This window comes from Varanus komodoensis, unplaced genomic scaffold (assembly GCF_004798865.1).
Source record: "Varanus komodoensis strain SLA01 unplaced genomic scaffold, ASM479886v1 scaffold5, whole genome shotgun sequence".
Taxonomy (NCBI): domain Eukaryota; kingdom Metazoa; phylum Chordata; class Lepidosauria; order Squamata; family Varanidae; genus Varanus; species Varanus komodoensis.
In genome coordinates, this window is record NW_025336087.1 from 34,408,926 (window position 1) to 34,431,592 (window position 22,667).

The 22,667-nt window shown below is 37.1% G+C and overlaps 1 protein-coding gene across 1 annotated transcript in view; it reads left to right on the plus strand.

Annotated features, from left to right (window-relative positions):
- Positions 1–22,667, plus strand: part of PRDM6 (PR/SET domain 6) — a 105,853-nt gene that overhangs the window by 42,190 nt on the left and 40,996 nt on the right. The gene's annotated exons all lie outside the window — the stretch shown is intronic.

Consider the following 22,667-nt stretch of genomic DNA (forward strand, 5'->3'; position numbering starts at 1 on the left):
TCCCACATGACCCATATTCTCTTGTTTGGAAGACTGTTCACTTAGCCGAACTAGGCATCCTTCAGTATAATTTTTTCAGCTGCTGCTTGCACAGTTTCTGTTCATGTATTAGGGAAAGATCACTTTCACTCATCCTAAATGCATGAATTTTGGAGGAGGACTTAATGGGGAGGGACACTGTTGCTGTAAGTAAATAAATAGTGAGTGGATTTTTCTTTGAGGCACAGGTCTGACTCTCTAAGCATCATAAAGAACATATGATTAGAAAGTTTTTCACATATTTTAAAGACTGTTGGATGCATTAAAATGTATTTCTGCTAGATGTATATTTCCCATTCTGCATGAATAATGTTCTAATCTTTCCAGTCTTCTGAATATGTCTATTTATTTTAGAAGTTCAGCATGTTTAAAGTAAAGCAGAATATATAAATAATGATGAAGCTGTAAATGTAAACAATGATTAAGTGTGCACGTAACCCTCTCAGTGGCCTAGAAGAAAGATAAGAAAGTTCTGCTAAAGGGATTGCTTACACCTTGGAGCAAATGATTAAATTTCATAAATTTGGGATCAATACCTATAGACAAATACAAGTGAAGATTATTAGAGGAATGGACTCTCCAGACCATATGGAGGATACCTTTCTTGAAAAGTATATATTTTCACATGTGAAGAGAAAATATAAAGAGAGAGAATCTCTGAATTCCATAAACTAAGGTAGCCTAGCATGACATCATTTATGTTAATTACAATCAAGAAAATTGTTATTACAAACAAAAAGGAGCCTAAAATGGTTTTGAGGGTGGAGCTGATATTATAATCAGCCCAAATCTGTATTTATGTATCCGTACATCTCTTGATCTTGCACCCAATTTGGATCAAGTCCTGGTAATGGAAGGCGCAATTAATTTATAAATGTATGGGTAGTTTCCACATACAAATGAGAATTCTTTATATTGTGTATATATACCTTTTTGGCTTACAATATTTTACTTTGAGCACCAGATACGGAATTTTAAAATGATACGCATTTAAAAAGAATTTGGAATAGTGACTTGTTCCTTTCATTGCTATAATTTCATTGAAATAACAGTGTGAATGAATGAACTGCATAGCTATTATTCAGCAGCTGCCACAGCTGTCACTTTGGTGAGCCACTTGATAAATTGGACCTGATATTTACAAAATCTATTAAAATATGACCCATCATGTGTTTGTTTATATGTTGACAAGATGATGTACACACTGTAGGTTAAGGGTGAGTGAATTGTTATGGCATACTTGTCAAGGGCAGCTTTTAAAATAAAGCTAAATAATTAAATAATTTTTGAAGAACAACTGCTTAGAAAACTGAAATAGCAACCTACTGAATTCTTATTTAGAAAACAAAACACCTCTATGAACCTGACATAAAAACAGTTGTGATTGTTATCAATCAAAATACTTCTGTAATATGTTTGACAATAGGCAGTTCAGACAGATAAAGTAAATAGCAAAGTTACACAGGGGGCAATTGATTTAACTTCTTGGGTGGTTTGTTCAGCACCACCAAGAACTTTCTGTTCTGTCTTGTCACTTAACGTACCTTCTCTTTATCAAGTAAGATTGAATAGCACTGTACAAAATTTAAGATTAGTCTGAAATAACAGTCTAATTCAAAGTTACTTTATTTTCTGATCAAATATATTTATTCATATATTAGTCATATATGTTTGGTTTCCTCCTCCTCCTCGGGTGTCAAGGGATATGTTTGGTCTACTTTTCTTAATTTTTTCTTTTAAATTAAGTTAAGCAATTCATATGTTAGTATTGTAAGCTGGTTAGACTCAGCTAAGAATCTTATTTGCATTTGAGCATTTATAGGATCAAAGTGTACATACCACATAGGAGCCATTTAGTGCTTTTGTTCTGTTGGCAAGATTCTTAAGCAACAGCACATAGTTGGGAGAGCACAACTAGGAATCAGTTCAATAGATATTAATGTTGGCCCAATGAATCTATTACTTTAACTACGCGTGTATACCTTTTATACTAAAAGAAGAACATTTGGCTCAAAAGAAAATTTCTGAAAGGAAACATTAGCAATCTTTTAAAATGAATATTTAGTTATGTCAAAGAATATTTTTATTCTATGTTTTTATTACACAAAGAAATTCATTAATTAATAAAACATTAAACTAAACTTGAGGAAACTTAATTCTCAGAAAATGATGGTATAACCAGTGGGTCAATATAAAGAAATTCATGCTATGGATACCTAACATTTTCATTTCAGATGAGAATCTGCTTATTGGAATATGAATGGGTCAGTGATAAGTGTATAGTCATATGGATAGGACAATAAGGTTAAATATTGCAGATTAGGATATTAGGTTTTGCAGATTTAATTCTTAACCCAATCTCATTGCAGAATTATAATGAACATGTACTGAATGATTTGAATCTTATTAATGTCTGAACATTTGGAATATAATTCTGTAGTGAAACACACGAATGAGCAGGACTCCATTGGTTATTTAAATATAAAATATTGATCCAGTTCTGTTACACTGCCAAACAGAATTTACATGCCAGATTCCCATTCATCACAATTCCCACCCTTCACCCATGAGTTTTTTAGGTTTGACTATTTTTGGACTTGGTACCTTGTGGTTTGGTTATAGTATAACAACAACAGCAACAGGACGCCATGGGCAAGGCTTTGAATGTATTATTTGGCATGTCAATGCATTGTACTTTACAGCTCCAATAGAAAAGAATGTATGGATTTGATAAGTTGTTAAAAAGTAATTTAAGTATTTAAAAACTCAAGTTTCATTGTAGACAGAATAGCTGGAAGAAAATGTGCCTTGCACAGGATATTAACACATGTGCAAGCAGATGGTGCAAGACTGCCACTTTTCACTCCCACCACAGCCTCTTATGTACAATATTTGTCATTTTAGAGGATTAAAATATGAGGTTTAATGGATTAAAATATGAGGTTCAAATCATTGCAGGTTCAAACCATTTCAGGGAAATGAGCAGGTAGGGATTGTGCCTTTCTGCTGCCACTAAATGGCTATTGACACTTTGTCTTGATTTTTAGAAATCATGATTTTGTTCATTTTTACAGCAGTACCAGTACAGAGCATAAAACAAGCACATGCACACAACTTTCTTCTGCATTGATTATAGTGATGCTATTTGATCCTGAGGACTTCTAAAGCCCTAAATATATACCAGACTGTATATACCAGCCTCCTGCAACTGTTGTTTGGCCATACTGGCTGGGAATTATGTAATCTAGAGGACACTTAGTTGGGGAAGGCAAGGTTTTAGATTTACAGTGGAAGTGTTGTCATGCCACTCTCAAGTCCCAGAGTACACCAGAACTGAGATTGAGGTTCTGCCTCTTTAACAAAGCATCACCAGGAGATAAAAAGTGCTGGAAAACCCTGAAGAAACACCAAAGCTCTGTGGTAGAGCACACACTTTGCATGCATAAGGCCTTAAGTTCCCATAAAGAATATCAGAGAGGAGAGCTGAGAAAGACTTCTAGCTGAAACTCTGGAAGGTTGCTGCCTTCCTTCCAAAATGTGGTGACTTCCAGATGTTTTAGACTACAAATCTCAGTATTTCTGACAATTGTCTATGTTGGCTGAAATTTAGGGGAATTGGGAATGAAAACATCTGGTAGGCACTAGGTTATGGGAAGCTTAGTATAGACACAAACTGAACTATGTTAACCAGTATGTTCTCTCTTTCCTTCTCTCAGTATGCATTCTTGGGTACAGGTTCATATTTTCCCCCTTGTGCTACAAGTTGTATATAGCTGCAATGCTGTGCATGCCTACTTGGAGATATGGTTCAACTGAAATAATGGAAATTTAATTTTGACTTAAATATATTTAGAACTGGTGTGAAAGAAACATTTCTAATAACAACAGCTTATAAGTAAGTTTTACAGCTCTGAGAAGAACTTACTTGCCAAACAGGGAATTTAGAACCATAGTTCTCTTTTTGTAAGTGCATTGTTTCCTGTAGCAGGCGGACAATAACTAAGTGTGCTTAGTGTCTCACTGCTTTCACTTACAGGGAAGGCATTTTAATTAAGTGTATTCTGGAGGAATACTTCTGTTATCTGAACTTACAATTCTGGAATCTGTGTAGCTGTAAAAAAAATTAACAAAGAATCTTGTGCCACCAGTACATTAATTGTAGCATCAGGACAACATGTATGAAAAAATATTTTAATGTATCACAGAACACTTTGGAGATGTACAGAGATTAAATTCTTAGCAGAAATCTCGATCTTGTAGGTATGTATTTACTATATTTATATCTTTTCATGCACTCATAAAGCTATGTATACCTATTAAAACTTGAACCAAAGCTATCATGTAAGTTGTTAGGGACAGATATAGAAGTATTTGGGGGATTAAAGAAATAAGTCAGTTATTACTGTTAATTTCATTTCTGTAGTGCCTTACAAACTAAGTTCTATAGCACATATCTCTATTCAGTAACTTAGTTGCTTTCATTTTTATGTGTTGTAAGCCGTCCCAAGGCTTCAGCGAATGGGGCGGCATAAAAATGTCTAAATAAATAAATAAATACATACATACATACATACATACATACATACATACATACCATTTTATTATAAGAAGTGACGATCAAGCAACTTTTTTTTTTTTTTGGTTTTGTCAGGATCACTAGTGATTGTCACATCATTGTCTCTGAGTGTTGCTGCTATCAGCATTTAGGATGATGGCATGTGTCAAGTCCAGTGCTTTTTCAGACTGTCAATTACAAACCTCATTCCTGAAAATAAGATGTTGTCCTTGATATGAACTAAACTCTTCAGTCAGTTGATACTGTTGTAAATCTGGAGTAATACTGTAAAGCAACAATTAATGTTGATTTTACAATAGTACATGCAAGACTAGGGCAAGGTTTTGATGTCTACCTTTGATGATGCATTCAAAATGTTCACTAGAATAAATTTGTATAATTTAAACAGTCTCTGTTTTGCACATCTGAAGTCACAAATATTTTTCCTACAAAACATTTGTTCTTAATTTTAGCCTTTTCATTAAATAAGGTCAGAAAAAGTTCAGAATGACATGATGGAGTACATTTCTTTGTTTGGGAAAGTGTTCTAACCAGTACCCATGGTAAAATCATACTAAACTCTTTTGCCTATAGCAGGTTTATATTAGCAGCTTCAAAATACTTAAAGTATGATTTCAGTTTTACAGTTCACATATTGGTAGAATTTTAGTTAAATTTTACAACCTAGAAAGCAATTAATCAACAGACTGTAGCCCATTTTCAAGGTCCTTGAGAGTTCATGACAATGTTCGCAACATGATATGTGATAATAAATAACCATGAAAGTCCAGATTGTTAAACCGTGTAAAAACATCAACAATAGAACAACATTATAATGAACAGATAAAATGCAACATCATAAAATATTCAAATTGTGCCTATAACAAGGAAATCATCAAGGATTTTGCAAAGGCAAACCAAAGGTTTTATCTGTTTGTTACCTTTTTGTACTGCTCATTAACTGGAGCTGTCTGAGTAGTTCCTATGATATATTCTTCAGGATATTCCAGAGATATGAGACCACTGCAAAAAGGTACTCACCAACTTAACAATTCTCATCAATTGAGCAGGCAGTTAGGGCTTAGATGCTGATTTCACAGGTTGAGCAAGACTTTAAAGGTTAATACTAGCATTATAAATTGGGCCCAGGTACAAATAAACAGCTAAGAGCATAAGAAAAGTCTTGCTGGATCAGATCAATGGCCCATCCAATCCAGCACTCTGTTTACACAGTAGCTATCCCATTGATGATCCATCAAGCAGGATGGGTACATGAGTTCTATCAGCCCAAGCTTCTCAGCCACTGCTGTACTCAGGTATACCACTTCTTCTGTACACAGTGAATGGCTAGCAGCCTTGGCTTTTCTTCCCCTTCATGAACTTGTCTAGTCCCATTTTAAAGCCATCCATACTGGTGACCACCACTACTTCTTGTCACAATTATTTCTGTAGTTGAACTTTCACTGTGTGTAGAAGTACTTCCTTTTGTGTGTTCTGAATCTTCCAGATACTAATAATTTAATAGTATGACTCTGGGTTCTAGTATTACGGAAGAGGAAGAAAAACGTCTTCCTCTCCACTTTATCTGCACCATGTATAATTTTCAACACCTCTATCATGTCTCTCATTACCATTTCTGTAAACTAAACATTCCCAGTTGTAGCCATTCCTCAGAGAAATGTTTGACCTTGCTCATTTTTGTTGTGCTTCTCCATTTTTTCCAACTCATGTTCTTTTCTCAGGAGCAGTGTCCAAACTATATACAATATTCTAAATGTAATCACAGTGAAGATTTGTATAAGGGGAGTATGATCATGGCAATTTTATTTTCAAAACCCTGCATAATTATGCCTAGCTGATGGACAATAGGTGTAGTATTAGATACCCAGCATAGCATGGTGGCTAGAGTATTGAATGGGAAAGTAGAAGTTCTAAGTTCCAGTCTAGTCTTCACTCAGAAGATCACTGGATGACTTTGAACCAGCCACTGACTCTCAGCCTAACCTATGCTACAGATAAATTATGAGGATAAAATGGACAGGAAAAAAGGAAGGATTCTGGTAGCCACCTTGGGTTTCTTGCAGGGAAAAGTGAAATATAAATATAATAATATGAACTCAATGCCTAGCTCCGACAAACATTTTCCACTGCTGCACTCTTCCCCTGTGGATGTTTCTAGACCATCTTTAAGGACAACCCAATGTAGAGGACATTACAGTAATATAACCAGGGCATGAAGAAAGTATGTATCACTGAGGCAAGAAATGTGCACATTAAGGCAGTCAGGGAATATAGGAATGCAGAACAGAGCTGGGATCCTAATCTGGCTTTCTTGATGTCCTCATCTAGCCTTCCAAAATTCCCCACACATGCCCATCTCCTTCTGTGGCCCCATTTGGTGATTTCCTGACTCTTGTGAAGTTTCTTTATCCATTTGAAATAGTATCCATCCCCTAAGGCTTAGTTACTCCTGGTAAAGCCTTCTATCTGCAAGCTTCAAAACTCTTGCATTCCCAGAAGGGCTCAACTTGCCCACATTCTCTCCTTAATCAAAATTCTTTTCCACTTTTCTGTTAAAAAGTCACCATTCCCAGAGGTCTTCACTGATCCAAATGCCATTTAAAATTCTATTCACTGAGGCCTGGTGCACAGACTTTGGGTGAAACTAGTCAGGAAATGTAAAAGTTAACCACCGTTGTGAACTTAGCAAAAGGGTGAGAAGGCCAGGGCAGTAATCCTTTCTCTTCTTTTGAGCTTAATTGATTTTACAAACCAAGCCTTCCAATTCAGCAAGCATAATAAAGGGGAAAAATAGGAAGGTGAAAAGCAAACAAATGTGTATGGGGGTGGGGGGCAGGAGCTGACCACACAGAGGTCACATGTTTGATTAGCTGCCTGCTGAACAGAAATTGTTAGGTGTGGTCAGTGCAATGAGCTTCTGACTCTTGGGCGGGGGGGGGGGGAGTTTGTTACCTTGGGGTCCAGGTAGCTGAGCTGCTGAAGCTGAAGAGTCAGAGACTTGTGGGTGAGGTCTCCAGGGAGATAATCATGACTTTCTTTTTCCACATGGACACCTACCCAGTTGTCATAGAGAATGATGGTTTTAGGGAAGAATACTTACTCTGAGGAAAAGAGAAATTATCCCTTAGAAGGGTTCCATTTCATGGAGGATAAACAGATGCCTCCTATCTTAGGCATTTAGTTATTCACAGATAGACTGATCATTAAGTTAATGAATCTACTGTGGATTCTCATTAGCTCATAATTATAGGCCTGTGAGCAGACACAGATATAAAAGGTGATAGAAGATAATTGGTTTATGAGTCCTGGCTGAAATTGTATAAAGAGAAATTTCAGTATTGACCAAACGTATGTGGTCTGAGTTGTCAGTTTAGGCAACAAAGAAACCCAAGACGGCAGTAGCAGACGATGGAGAAGCAGGTTGAGTTTCATTCGTTCAATTTCTTTACTACCCAATAGCCACTTTTATCTAGGAGATTTACAGATATTCAGACCCTAAAAAGAAACTTTAATATAATGTAAAACTATTAGCATACAAAATTACCAAACACATTTTCATGAGTAACGATAAAAATTGCAGGACCCACATGTCACATGTCTGGGATGAGAGAAAAGTATTAACTTGGTGCCTGAAAGATGACAACATTGGTGCTAAGTGAAGAGTTCCATATTTGGGATGAAGTGTGTGGCCACCAAGTAGACCTCCCTTTTTGCCATCCTCCCAAAACTGCAGAAGCTAAAAAACCTGGGAAAGCTAGCAAGGGGGGCAAGGTTTTGGAGATAGCTTTCCAGGATAACTTATGGCCTGATTGAATGCAGATAATTATTGGGCTCAGAAATCAAGAAGACTTTAAAAGAGACTGTGCTCCAATTATCAAGTTCCTGACTAGAAGGAAGACTTCAGAGGAAGTTGAAACAGGCCTGTCAGGAAGTTAAGACTCCGTATGACTGAAAGCTAAGGACACTGTTTAACCCAGTGTCCTTCCAGTAAGTCTCTGATCAGGGAAGTACCTCAAGTCTTGTCCTCTTGAATCATTCTAGGAGAACTAACGGGATGTTGGAGAATTAGGGAAAGGGCAACTCGATTATTAACTGGAAGAGATAATTGAGATAGGGATATAAAGCAACCTTAGATAATCAGTACAAACTTAAGTAACTATTGTAGCCCACTGGTAACATCTACTCTTATATCATTAATTTTATTATATATGAATAAATTTTAAAGAAACCATTGTTTTAACTTTTAAATAATTTTGCATGTCTGTTCATCCTTTGCTTATAGCTTAATACTCTGCTTCTGTATCGATGCTAGACTGAAAGGATAGCATGGTTTGTTTTAGAAATGTTCTGGTGGCAGAATTTTTAGGGACAATGAACTAAGGTGTATTTTCAATATATTTCGAGGAAGCTGTATCTTTTAGATTGACAATTTTGGTAGGATATAGGAAGCCTATTCTCAAGCATGTCACAGTCATTAAGATAGCTGGTGTTGAAATGCTGCCTATTTCATGTGCAAAGCAATGAGGCAGGTGAATGTGAGGTATCTCGGTGGGCGAGATGGACGTGTCTGGATTTCTAAGGCACTGAATAATACTTTGGGACAAAATCTACATACTCATAAGTTGAACTGAAAATATATATTGTTAAAGCCTCATTTGTTGCCAGTAAACCAGGTGAATAACTTCTACAAGTAACTATAGATAATATCTCTAAATATTTATTTGGGTACATTTTAGTGGGTAGAAACCATGCATTTTCTAAAAGCAAGCTCTGTGATATTTAATACTTTATGCTTTACCTAAGGTTTTCTGAATAGTTCATTGATTTGAACCATATTGTTTGACATTAAGTGTTTTTAATAAAACTTTTGTTTCACATACACTGAACTTGTAATGGTATAATTATTTACTTTCATGTAATCCTATAAACATATACTAAGAAGTCTTGTCAGGCTTATTTTGAGAAAAATGCACTTAAAACTGTAGCTTCAAAAAGCAAGTCCCATTGACTTTTATTTCTGAGTACATAGGATCAGATGGTAATTGTTTTATATTTTCTTTATAATTTACCTTTTTAAAAAGGAAAAATTATATAATTTTATAATTTCGTACTTTTAGAAGTACTGCAGACCCACATCCCCGGACCACATGGAGCAGAGTTTTGAGGGGCACGTATGGCTCCAGAGGGAGGGAAAATCAACCAAAATCACATTTTCTTCTATTCTGACAGTAGTAGTGGCCCTGTGTCCTGAACTTTTCTGTCTATGGAAGAGAAATGCTGAATCCAAGCCTATGTTTATCTAACATTCATTTAGCAACAGGTTAAAGTCCTTGCTGTTACTGCCAGTGGAGTACTACTGGACCTTCCTTAATAGCACTGAACTTCCTTCCCAGTTGATTAATGCATGAAAAGTCTGGGTGGAAATTTTCTGTTGCTTTCAGATGTGGAACTCTTGGTCTGTAAATTCTGTTTGCTATTCTATACTTCAGCGCCATCTACTAAGGCTTCCTTTTATGGCATATACGCTACATTTTGGACTTGAACTTATTTTACTCCTTAAGAGAGGCAGATACCTTCAGTGTTAATTTTTTAGGAAAAGGCATGTGATCAGTCTGTAGAATTGTTTCTAGTCTTAGTTGCAGCTGTCTTGTGCTGTATTCCTCTATGGAAAACAAGGACTTCCACATTTTTCTGGTAATTGTATAAAATATTGTGGTATTTTACATTAAAGTGTAAAGCTGACTGGTATGATGGCACTTACTACTGCAAGATCATTTGTGTACTGGAAAGTCAGAATAAATGTGCCATCACAGAAAATACTACTGATCTCTTGATGCATTCATTGATGAATTATTCAAGTAATTATAAATCATACACTGTAGAACTGGAACATGTTTGTTTCTGCCTATTTTTCCTTTAGCACACGGATCTTTTTGACTGTTAATCAAGATTGTAGCACTCCATAATATGTTGTAGGGCAGCTGTTACGGGCTGTGTCTCAACAATACATTATGTAAGCTGGTTGTGACTCTCGTAAGAATCAAGGCTTCCTAGGGCTGGGACTTCTTCATAGCATAGTATCCCCTTGCCTTGCCTTGCATTCCTGACAGCTGTCTTTCAGGTTAATTTACATTTACTGGATAGAGTAAGTAAGACTAAGGACTACCAAAAATAAAGTTTACAAATGTTTCCAGAAATACTTTCAAATGTAAAATTTATGTTATTCATAACATATTGGAGGTCAGTTTGCCCTAGAAACAACCAAATGTCCTTTGTAGGGGGTTAGAAAGAGAATGTGGTAGATGTAAGAAAACATCATAATTTAAAAAGTGAGACATTTCAACAAGGAAATAAAACTGTAGGCAGTACTGAAGAGAAGTAAGACCCTTGGAAACCATTACTTCATTAATGTTGGTATTTAATGTGTTTTTTAGAACTATTTACTGAAAAGGGTTAGTTCTAGGACTTTGTGCATTTCCCGTTTTTGAAGCTATAAAAACGTCACTTAAAAACCAGGGGTTGCACCTTATTTATGACCCAAATGATTTCTGCTTTGTTGATCTTTATAACAAAAAGAAGGGGGGAGTGGACCTGAATACTTTAAAAAAGGATCAATATAGTTAGCCCTTCTTCAAAACATGGTTATGAATTTGATTTGAAAGGTCAGATCTTATATTTAGAGAATATCTCTCCTGGTTTTGAGAATGTCTGAGCTTTGTCTTTTTAGAAGAACAGCAATAATTATTAATACAGTTTTATAAAAATCATTAAAGCTATTGTTCCACCATTTTTGCAAACATGCTCTAGAAGAAAAATCAAGTAAAATTATTTGTGCACAGATATATAATGATATTTTAACATTTTATTTATTAATTTTTAAAGTTAAAATACAGAAAAATCAAGCAAGTATACATTTCACAAGTCCTTCATTTAAAGAGAAAAAGATGCTATCTGATTAAATATGGTCTCAAAGTAAATCTAAGAAGAATAGAAATATGATTTATGAATCTACTTGATACAAGGAAGGTAGACAATTCCCATTCCTCTTGCCTAATGCCCAATACACTGAGATATCTACACTTGGTCATTTTTTGAGAAGACTCATAGAAATTAACTTAATTACAGTAAATCCCATTGATTTCAATGTATCTATTCTTAAGCATGACTGACTCTGGATCCAACTCATATCTAATTCAAAATTAGATCATAATATCTATAAGAATATTCATGTGTATGAATTTTTCAATTAATATAACCATTGGTTGTCTATTATGTTTCATTTTTGTAACAACAGTCTTATACTCAGAAGTAAGTTTTACTGAGTTTTGTGGAGTTTACTCTAGTAAATTTATTGATTTATCTCATGTTTATACCACTAATATCCAAGGCTTTCTACCCAATTCAAGTTAAGAAAATAATTAAAACACACGAGAGAAAATGAACTCAAAACAACAAAGCCATTATAGGAATTGCAGTTGAATCAGCATAGACACATAGCAGCTGTACAGAGTAAAATGCAATATTAAAAATGAAGTTAAAATTAAACTGTTAAAATGCTAGGAGAATAAAGAGATCTTTACCTCCTGTCAGAAAGATTACAAAGTATGTGCCAGGCACATAGCTTTGGGGAGCTCATCCCACATCTGAGGTGCCACCACTGAAAAGCCACTCCTTCTGGTAGATATCCACCTTATTTCCTTTGGAAGGGGCTTTCAGAAAAGAACCCCCAAAGATGATTTCAGGGTTCAGGTAGGTACATAGGGGAGGAGGTGATCCTTCATATAACCTGGCCCCAAGCTAGTCAGGATTTTGAATATTAATACCAACATTTTGACTTGGGCAGACTTCAACTGGCAGCCAGTTCAGCTAGAAGAGGACTGGGGTGATATGTTCTCATAAGCCAGTCCCCATTAGTCTCTCTCTGTCAAGGTAGGGCCATAGTTGGTTTATCAGCTTAAGCTACTCATTCTGCTAGTGCTTCAAGGCACAACTATGGCTCCAGGAGAATCCTCAAAGTATGAACCTTATGCTTTAGGGGGAACACAACTCCATCCAGAACAGGTGTAATATCACCCAACTGGATAGATGAACCACCCACTAACAACGCCTTTGTCCTGTCTGTATCCAGTCCATTACCATGCTCAGACACTGATTCAGAGAGGTGACTGTCTCACCTGGCTTCGATAAAAGAGGTAGAGGTGAGTGTCATCTGCATATTGATGGTACCTCAGCCCATACCTTTGAATAACTGCCCCCAGCAGTTTCATGTAGATGGTAAATAGCATAGGAGATCAAATAGAACCCTGCAATACCCCATGGGATAACTGCCATGGCATAGAACAATAATCCCCCAGCACCACTTCTGGAATCCCTCAGTCAAGTAGGAGGGAAACCACTGCAGTGCAGTGGCTCCTGCAGAGAAGTCAGTTCTTTTACCCTGCCTTAATCCTCACTCTCTGAAGTAGCCGCTCGCAGTGATGACCCTTCTTCTGGAGCACATCTGCTGCCTTTGCAGCCAGGGAAGGCAGCCACTCCACAGGACAGGCAGACAGGGCGAGGAAGGCAGTCCTCTGGGACTGGGTAGGACTGCTTTTTAAGTCTCTTCATGTGTTTTTAAAACACAAAAGGAGATAGAAATAATAAATAATCAACACTGTAGAATAATAACTATAGAAGCACATCACATCAGACACTAAAAAGAAAAAATCAACATAAATGTTGTTGCTTTTAAAAATGGTTGGTGGTGTTGAGGAATTGTTGTTATCATCTACCCCAGTTTATGTGTTTTAATTCAAATTGCTGACAAGGCAAGGCCTCAGACATACTTCATTTATAAATCCTTTGGCTGAACAGCAGCCTTACCTCTTTCTTTAATGGGTTCAACATACTGAGGGCCAAACCAGATGTTACTTTTATGCTTAAAACTTAATTACTAAGTGCAGAGGTGTGTGTGTGTGTGTGTGTGTGTGTGTGTGTGATCTTTGTCTGGGCAGCAGTGCTTGTTGAAGATGATAAACCTTCCTACCCCAGCTGCAATCCCAGTGTATCTCCCCCCTACCCCACCACAACCAAGACAGCCTCACCAAAGAGCTTTGATGAGCAGGGATGATAATGTATTGATAAATACATGTATCTATGTAAGAGGAAAAACAGGCAATTGTGATATAAAAATGTACATAACATAGGGCAGACACCTCCAATTTCAAGCCACTAATACTGAGTGTAAACGAATGTGCCACCTACAGACTGTGTTGTAGGGGCTTACTCTTTCACCAGTTCTCTAGTGCCCTCTTAATTCAGTTGTACAATCAATAGATTTCATCAATTCCTTGTGTGAGTGAGACCCACTGTTTGTGCAACAATGATCTAACACTTTCAGAGGAAGCCCTAAATAAGCTGAAATACATACTTGGTTTAGGTGGACAGAGTTCATCTCTTTCAAAAAATCCTAATTCTGATCATGTTCTGTTTGTAAGAAATGACCATCAGAATTGTATGATCCTGTGCTGCATTAAAAAACAAACAACAAGCCAGCGAAACTGGTTTCTGTTGCATCAGAAATATATATATAATGCTGCTATCATTTACGCTATAAAGAGAACAAGACACACAGTCTACCACCGTCATATTTAGATCAAATCTCTGGGAACTCCTTTGATAATGTCTCACTTTCTGTCCCTTTAGCTGTAGCAGTGGCAAAAAAGGGCCCTTTTTTGAGAAACAATGTACATTGCATAATTAAAATAAATCATAACTTCCGCCTTTACCCAGGTGACCTCTGATTCCATTTTGTAAATTTTTGCTTTGTATCTGTGAGATGAGTCCAAGAGCATTTATTTCCATTTGTTTTTGCTGCTCTGAGAAATTACAGGACGGAAGTTTCAGTGGTGATGAGTATGCCAAAGTCTACTTAACAGTGATATTTATTCATATGAGTAAATATGGAAGCAAGGGAAGAGAAGGACATCTAAAGCCTAAAGGCAAATTAGAACCTATCATGTCTCATCCACCTCGAAGATGGGAAAACAGTGTAATGATGTGGCCCTATCCTTAATTTACTGTATACACAACTTGTGACAGAAGTTTTTATAACTCTAAAAATTACACTTAATAAATATGAGAAGATACAGGTTTTCTTGATTACTTAAACCTAAATGTTTACTCAAGCTTTCATGAGATGTTTGTCTTAATTTAAACAGAACTGGGTCTTGCTGAACTGGAGCCATTTTTTTGATGTGGACTCAAGTGAACATGAAACAGTCTTAATAACATCCAAACGTGTTTCATTTGTAAACTAAGTCTCCACAGGCTTTACTTCATGGTTTGGTTACTGCAATCAGAAATAAAGTGAAGCTCATTTTTCTTAGGTAGAAAATATTTTAAAAACTTGATATTTCATTTCATGTAACATGAAATGTTCAAAACAGTTTCTTTTATTTATATATATTTATATATATATATAAATGACATGCTCACATAAGAAGAACATGAGTAAATATTTGTAGTACAGTTCATAGATACAAAGTATTACTTGTATTTTCCTTTTTGGTGTTGATGTTATATAGTAGTGGTGGACACATTGTGGGTATCGTTGCTGAGAAGAGGGAAAAAAGATAGGTTTGAAACACAGCCTGAAAGGTGGCACTTAGCCAGGACACTGAAAAAATGGCAAACATGTCACATTTTAACAGCTGGATGCAGAAATATTTCTCTTTAATTTGGAAGGATAAAATTTTTTTCACAGCAGGGCACTCTCAAAAGACCACAAGATCAAAGAGGGTGGGTCTTTCCAGTCAAATATCATCTGGCTCCAGGATGGAGCAAAATGAATGAACTGTCAGGCCTTTTCCCCCCCTCAGTGTATATGCTTTATCCAAGTAAAAAGTAAAATGTTAGTGGCTTATACTGAGCACAAACAAAATTCTGATTAAGGAAAGCTGATTTCCCAGTCTTTCTCTGATCATCTGAAGAAGACCCAATTGGAATGATACTCCACTATGTATTGATGTACTCTATCACTCTTTGAGACAAGTAAAATAAGCCAAATGTTGAAAAACTCTGGAGCACTGCAGTGATTTGAACATGTTTTGATATAACATTCTAATCTTCCCAAAAACAAAAGCCATCTCTCTTTAAGTAATGTTTACTGGCATCTGATCTTTATTATATATATATATATATATATATATATATATATATATATATATATATATCAGAGATTCCCTTCCCTAGCAAGCATCACAGTGGGAATATAGCTTTTTATTGAATTTTATAGTAGCAACTTTAGAACTACTGCCTGCTCCCAATATGTATATTTAAAGGTTTGCTGTAAGTAAGAACATTATTGTGCTGATATTATATCCTAAAATCTAATGAATGTGAAGAATTGCAACACTATGGGCATTTATCAGTATGAAAATATGACTTCAGCTTTAACAAATCATTACTCGTTTGTTTTATGGGGAATCTCAGGGATAGTTTATCATATACTTTATTACTTGAACTTTAAATCATCATCTTGGGAACTTGGCATTCCATCCATTTCAAAATACTGTTTTATGCATGTGCTACACACACACTCACATACAATCTCTCTCTCTGCTTCATTTGGAATACTAACAGAATTTCTGATTTTGTTCTTTGCTATCTTAGCCTTTGAATGCTAGCAACATAGATAACAAAAATTCAAAATAATGGGCTTTTAAAGACTTGAAATATTAATTATTACAGTAAAGCAGAAGAAATCTGGACTTCACCAAACTGACAACATAAATTGTTTTGTAGCTAAATTTACATGCTAAATAATGTGAGTCAAGATTTCAGATTATAGTATTTACATTTATAAGACATACTGGAATACATACAATGTTCAAAAAGTCATAGTTCCCAATTGATGGTAGTCATTATTTAAGGATTACCACGAGACTGTTAACAGGAAAATGGTCATATTGAGCTCTGAGGAGCTTCATCATGGGATTTAAGCCCAGTAGAACTCTAGTGACTGGCCAGGGCCAAAAATAGCTGAGTATTTTCTACCATAGGCCAGTCAGATTGACTTATTCTAGTCCAAGAAGAAGTGTGGCAAGGTAAACTTCTCCAATACTGCCCACTGCTCTCTGTTACATGAGGTATTTGCTGACAATAATCGTGCAAAATGCATTTACAAACCCATTTAGCATGTGCAGTGGTTCAGGACTGCTGTGGACTCAGAGCTAGCTCACAGTTCCATTAAATGCTGCCAACATCATCAGTAGATTTGCCACCAAAACTTTCCTTGAACTGTGGCTGCTTAGGCAGGAGGTGTCCTAGTGATCCAAGCTATTTAGTTTAGCCAGAGTGGCAGTCACTGCCATAACCATAGCTGTCCTCGCATAACCATAGGTGCATCTAGCCATCCTTCCTTTGATCTTTGTCAAAATATTCTACATGAAAAGCTGTCAAGCCCATGAAGGAAATAAGTGCTATCAAGCACTCAACCACTGTTAGTTGGCTCAGATTAAGAGGTGTACAGGAAGGAAGAATAATAACAGAGGAAGGTATCAGACATGTACGATGATTAAACATTGTATATTTGCATAAGACAAGAGTGGTGAATGGAGCAGTCAGGGCATCGGAAAAGAAAGGAGCCATGCATACTAAGTTGTGCAGGGGGTGGTTTAGACATACATCTTATTCTGCCTTAGTTTTGGAGGGAAATAGAATGGGATATTGCTTGCCTTTGCTGTTTCCAATCTCCATATTTTGGTGGGTGATGTGCACAGATGCTATGCATGTACCACTTGTATGTATATGAAGAGGTGGATCCACATTTAAGCTGAATCAGCTGTGCTGATAGAAGTAGACTTTCTCATTCCTGGCCTTCCTATGGCAGTCCCTCCAGCTTCCAGAAAATGCTACACAGAGAGCCAGGAGACCTTGCTGAACAGAGTGAACTGTAAACAATGCATGCATGTTATGTAAACATGACCTTTGTTTTCTTGGAAAAGATAGATTCAAGTAATTATTTTCAGGAATAAATTTTCTGGTAGAAGTTGATATGCTGCATTTTTATAGTCCTTTATTATGTACTTTAGTCTGTCTAATTGCTTATCAGTTTTCTCTTGCTGGGGCTACTGAAAGACTTGTATAATTTCTTCCTAATTCAGTATATTTTCTCTGCACAAACTGAATTTATGCATTTCAGTCTGTTTCAAAATTAACCTCTGGAATTCTCTTCACAAGAAGTACTAACTGCCAATAGCTTAATAAAGTACAAAAAGTTACTGCAAAACGTCTTAGAATACAGAAAGACTATCAATAGCTATTGTATAAAATGCTAAGGACAGTCATCCTCATATTTAAGATCCTTCTAATACTATATTATTTTAAATGAAGTTACTTTAACAGACTACAGGGGCTCTCTTAACAGTTTGTGTTGTTAATGTACCCTGAAATATCTGGGTCTGGCTGTGAGAGACAGAATATTAGGCTAGATGGTCATTAGTTTGTCTCAAAACTAATTAGTTTGTCAGCATTTATATTTCCATTTTCTGTAGTTTAATATTGGGAATACTCAGTGTTTTAGATAAATAAATTTTGGAAACTGCTTCCATGGAATTATAACTGTCTCATCATACTCCAGCAATTTCTGTGACTGGTGGATAGGGTATGTTACAGTCTTCAAATATAAACTAAACTACAAATATCTGTCATTCTTCAAGAATTAAAATTATGAGTCCAATGAACTACATCATCATTAAAACAAATCACAGTGTGGAAAAGAACATAGAGCAGAGTCATATAATTATAGCATATGGCAACTTTTCCTAACCAGGCACCCTCCAAATGTGATGGAGCATAATTGCCATAATTCCTAGCCAGAATACTGGTCTGTGATGGCTGGGAATGATGGGGATTGCTGCCTTAACTTCTTTATAGAGTGCCAGGTTAGGGAAGTCTGACCTAAAGTACTTATTAGTCTGATAGCTTTTCAACATGAGGCTGTTAGTCGCTGTGGCCGAGTTCATATGTAACACTAAACAATGACACACATTTATTGTGCTGGATGGAATCTTAGCTTCTGTCCTGTGTTCATGCACTTTTATTTATTTATTTAAAATATTTGTAGGCCACCCAATTGTGCCACAGCACCTCTGGGCGGCTGTCAATCACAAGATTGTTGCTATGGTGAGAGTTCAACCAGCCTACAGACTTCCATCTTGAAGATCGACTGCTCGTTACTAATTTTTTTTAAACTACTAATGAAATCTGTGCATATAAGCACCCCAAAATCATGTGGGCCAGGTGCAATTTGTGAAGAACTGGCTGATTCACTCAAATCATTGCATGGTATCTATTCATGAGTATCTATTTCTACTCACCTCCATCTTTCTTCAAATGGCAGTACATATCCTGTCAGCCCCTGTAGCTGGGAACCAATCCTGCCTCCTTGCCTGCCTGTCTCCCATTGGCCTAAATACTATCTTGGATCTGTTGTCATCCAGCTCCTGCTTTGTTTCCTCTGCAGCTCTGTGCAGCCATAGTCTACTCATTAGAGTAGGGTTGTTGCTCTGCAGGAGAAACAGAGCACCTCCCACAAATACTACTGCCATACTCCATGCCCATGCATAACCAGCCCTCCACACACTTGAGACATACACACCTCTCCCCCCACTGTATATGTGCCCAGTGCTCCCACCATGTGCAGGATATGTTCATGCTGCCAGAAATGTCTTATCCCAGCAGCCTGGTACACAAAGGGCAGCAGTGTGGGCACCAGTGCTAGGGATGGAGAAAGCACACTTTGCCAGCCAGGCTTCCCTGATTGTGCCCATCTGGGCATCTCTCCAAGAAGTTCTGCCAGCAGACTGTCAGGAGGGTGGGCTGGCACAATGTATGGAGAGTTCCATGGTTTTTTGGTGACAGGGTGGGAGTGGGGCAGAGGGCAGTAAGCAGAGCAGGATACCCTGAGACAATCACACTGGTGGTGATGCTCACCTGCCACCCATGTACTCCTTGCAAGCATGACAGCTTCCCTAGAAGGAGACTAGAGCTTCTCTGTGTAGCATGAAGTTCCACACATATAGGGCACCATTCCAACACAAGGCAGCAATGAGGCAGGAAAGCTACACACAGCTGGCCCTGCCGTTGCTGCCGCTAGACGTGTGTCCTTTCCTTCTGGTCGGGCATCATGGCATCAGATAATAAAAAATGTGAAGACTTCTCCACAGAAGCACTTTAAGTGAAAATTCTTGGCCCCCGGACTAATTTAGACATATGAGTATGCTATTATCCTCTAGTCCAAAATGCTCAGGGTGATCTTGAGAGGGGAATGAAATCACAGAGGCCTCCAGCAAAGGAAGTACTTGACTGGATAAATGCATGTTCCAATTCTGACAGACAGGTTAAATTTCTTGATGTCCTAAATGACCGAGCCCCAGACCAACTAACTGGTTCCAGCAGTTAGTTGTGGAACCAGCCAGAACATTATTGGGCAATGAAAGTGATTAAGGGGGCTAGAACAATTTTCCTATGAGAAAAGGCCACATCAACTGGGATGGTTCAGCTTAGGAAAAAGGCAAGTAAGAGGAGATAAAATATGTTTAAAATAATTCATGGGGTGGAGAAAGTGGAGAGGGAGAGATTTCTCTCTCTCTCCCCCATAACACTAAAATGGTGGGACATCCCATGAAACTGACTGGGGGGGAGGGCGTATAGGATACATCAGTGGAAGTACTTCTTAACACAACATATAGTTAAATTATGTAATTTACTGCCATGGGAAGTGTGATGGCCATCGATTTAGATGGCTTTAAAAGGGGATTGAACAGATGCATGGAGAAGAAGGCTCTCAGTGGCTACTAGCCTTGCTGGTTATGTCCAACCTCCTTTACCAGAGGTGACATGCCAGCATACACTAGTTGCTGAAGAGTTTGGGCAGGCAGAGGACTTGTACCCATCCTGGCTCATTTGCCACTATGTGTATGGAGGAATTAGACTAGAGGGACCTTTGGTCTGATCGAGCATGGCTTTTCTTGTGTTCTTATCCACTTTTACTAAATTTGGATTCTGGTAAGCGTGACAGTACTAACTTCATTCAGAGTTATTCTCTCAAGTTTGTGCTAGTTTCCTTAGAAAAAGAAAATAAATACTTATATGTTTACAATACAATGTCACCTTTCAGCATGAAGATTAAACCAGAAGTGACTGAGTTAAAAATAACAATGAATTAGTAATGTTTTATCATAACCCTCTCAGACACAGAGAAAAGATCATATGCTACAGTATGCAAAATTAGAAATAATATCTATGCAGCTGCAACATGCGCATTTAAAAAAAGGGAATGCTTAGTGGGCTGAACTTACTCAGCCCACAAGAGTACTTTTTTCTCTTGTGGGCTGAACTTAGGAAAATAAGGACACTGTTATTTTAAGTTTGTATACTGGTGTGTTTCTTTTAAGGTATGCATCAGCAAAAGAAAAAAAGTGAATAGCTGGGGATGATGCCTTTTCATTTTATTTAATGCAATAGAGCTTTTCTGGTTAATCGTCATAGGGCCTTAACTTATTTATTCCATAAAACTTGTTCTGGGGTTTACCTGGTCAGTAAGCCAAGAACAGCATGAGTAGCTTGTTCAGAAGCATTCATGCTGTGGTCAGTTTTGAACAGGTCAAGAGGGTTCTTAAAAAGAGGACTTGACTTTCTCTTGCTTCAGGGATAAGTGCATTTTCTGCCTCTTCCATTCAAGAGCAATGAGCCCTAAGGAATGTGTTCACTTTGTTTTTTGTTTAGCTCTTCTGTTCCTAATTCCCCAGAGAACCAAAACCATATGAAATAATCATGAGAGTTACAAAAAGAAAGTATTAAACATTCACAACCCTCATAAAGATTTGATTCTTTAACCTTGATAAAAGAGCAAAGCTCAAAAGAAAAGGTGTTAGTTAAAAATATAGTACCCTTTAAATCATGGTTTTCTTTTAAGGAATGCCATTTTTTCCAAAGGACACTTTCTCCTAATCCAGTTGTTCATTCTCTATTCAAAAAAAGAAAGAACCCTCCATAGTTTAGTAAGATTTGAAATAGTTGTTTCCCATCCACTGTCATTATTTTTTAAAGAGCTTTACCGCTATCTTGAAGCCATAATTTAGCTTTAGAGTATATGCTTTGCATGCTAATGGTTCCAGGTTTTATGCTTAGTATTTGCAGCTAAGGTTGGTTAACACTGTGTTCAGATCCATTCTAAGATATTTTGTGGCCCATGGAAACAGGATGATGCCTCTCCCTTACAGCCCCTGCATTCCAAGTATAAAAGCTGATCAAAGTGTCCATTGATTCTTACTTCAACACAGATGAAAGGATAATATTCTGCACTGCCAGGCTAGCTTAGCAGGAACAGGGCAGAGTGTATGGCATGCAAAGCTCTATTTGCTCCCTTTCATTGTCTGTTGCCTGAGACAGCTGCCTCATTTTGCCTAATGGCAAGACTGTTCCTGCTATTGTCTGAATCGCTGGAATATTGCTGCCACTCAGTATAAGTAATATACTACTTATATTACTTATATTGAGTGGCAGCAGCATTCCAGGGATTCAGACAATTGCAACTTCTTAGATTCCTACTGCTTTGTTCATCACAGAGGTAGCCATATGTTTTTGCCAAGTTCACCTCCAGAGACTGAAGTTCCTGTGGATGGCCCTCTGTTCCACCAAATGGTAGGGCTGAAAACTTAGTATGCTGTATCATGCCCAATTTGACTTTTAGCATTGAATGTTTAAGTTGTTAGTTTCATTTACGAGTTTTCATTTAGGTGACCAGAGCTGGCATTTTTTTGGCATTTTCCCCAAGCATGATGTTGAATCACATTTCTTCACCATTTAACATTCTGCAATTCACTTTGGGAAATATTTTATCAGTGAAAGGTTTTAATGAAATAATAAGAAAAGGGGGCTAAATAGTTGCTCAGAGAATGCTGACCCTTGTCCAGCCTTTCTAGTGCAGTTCTTGCATCCAGATTTTTCTGTTTGTGTTTGTTTATATGACAGTTCATTATTTAAGTCTGGCCTGTCAAAATAGGTT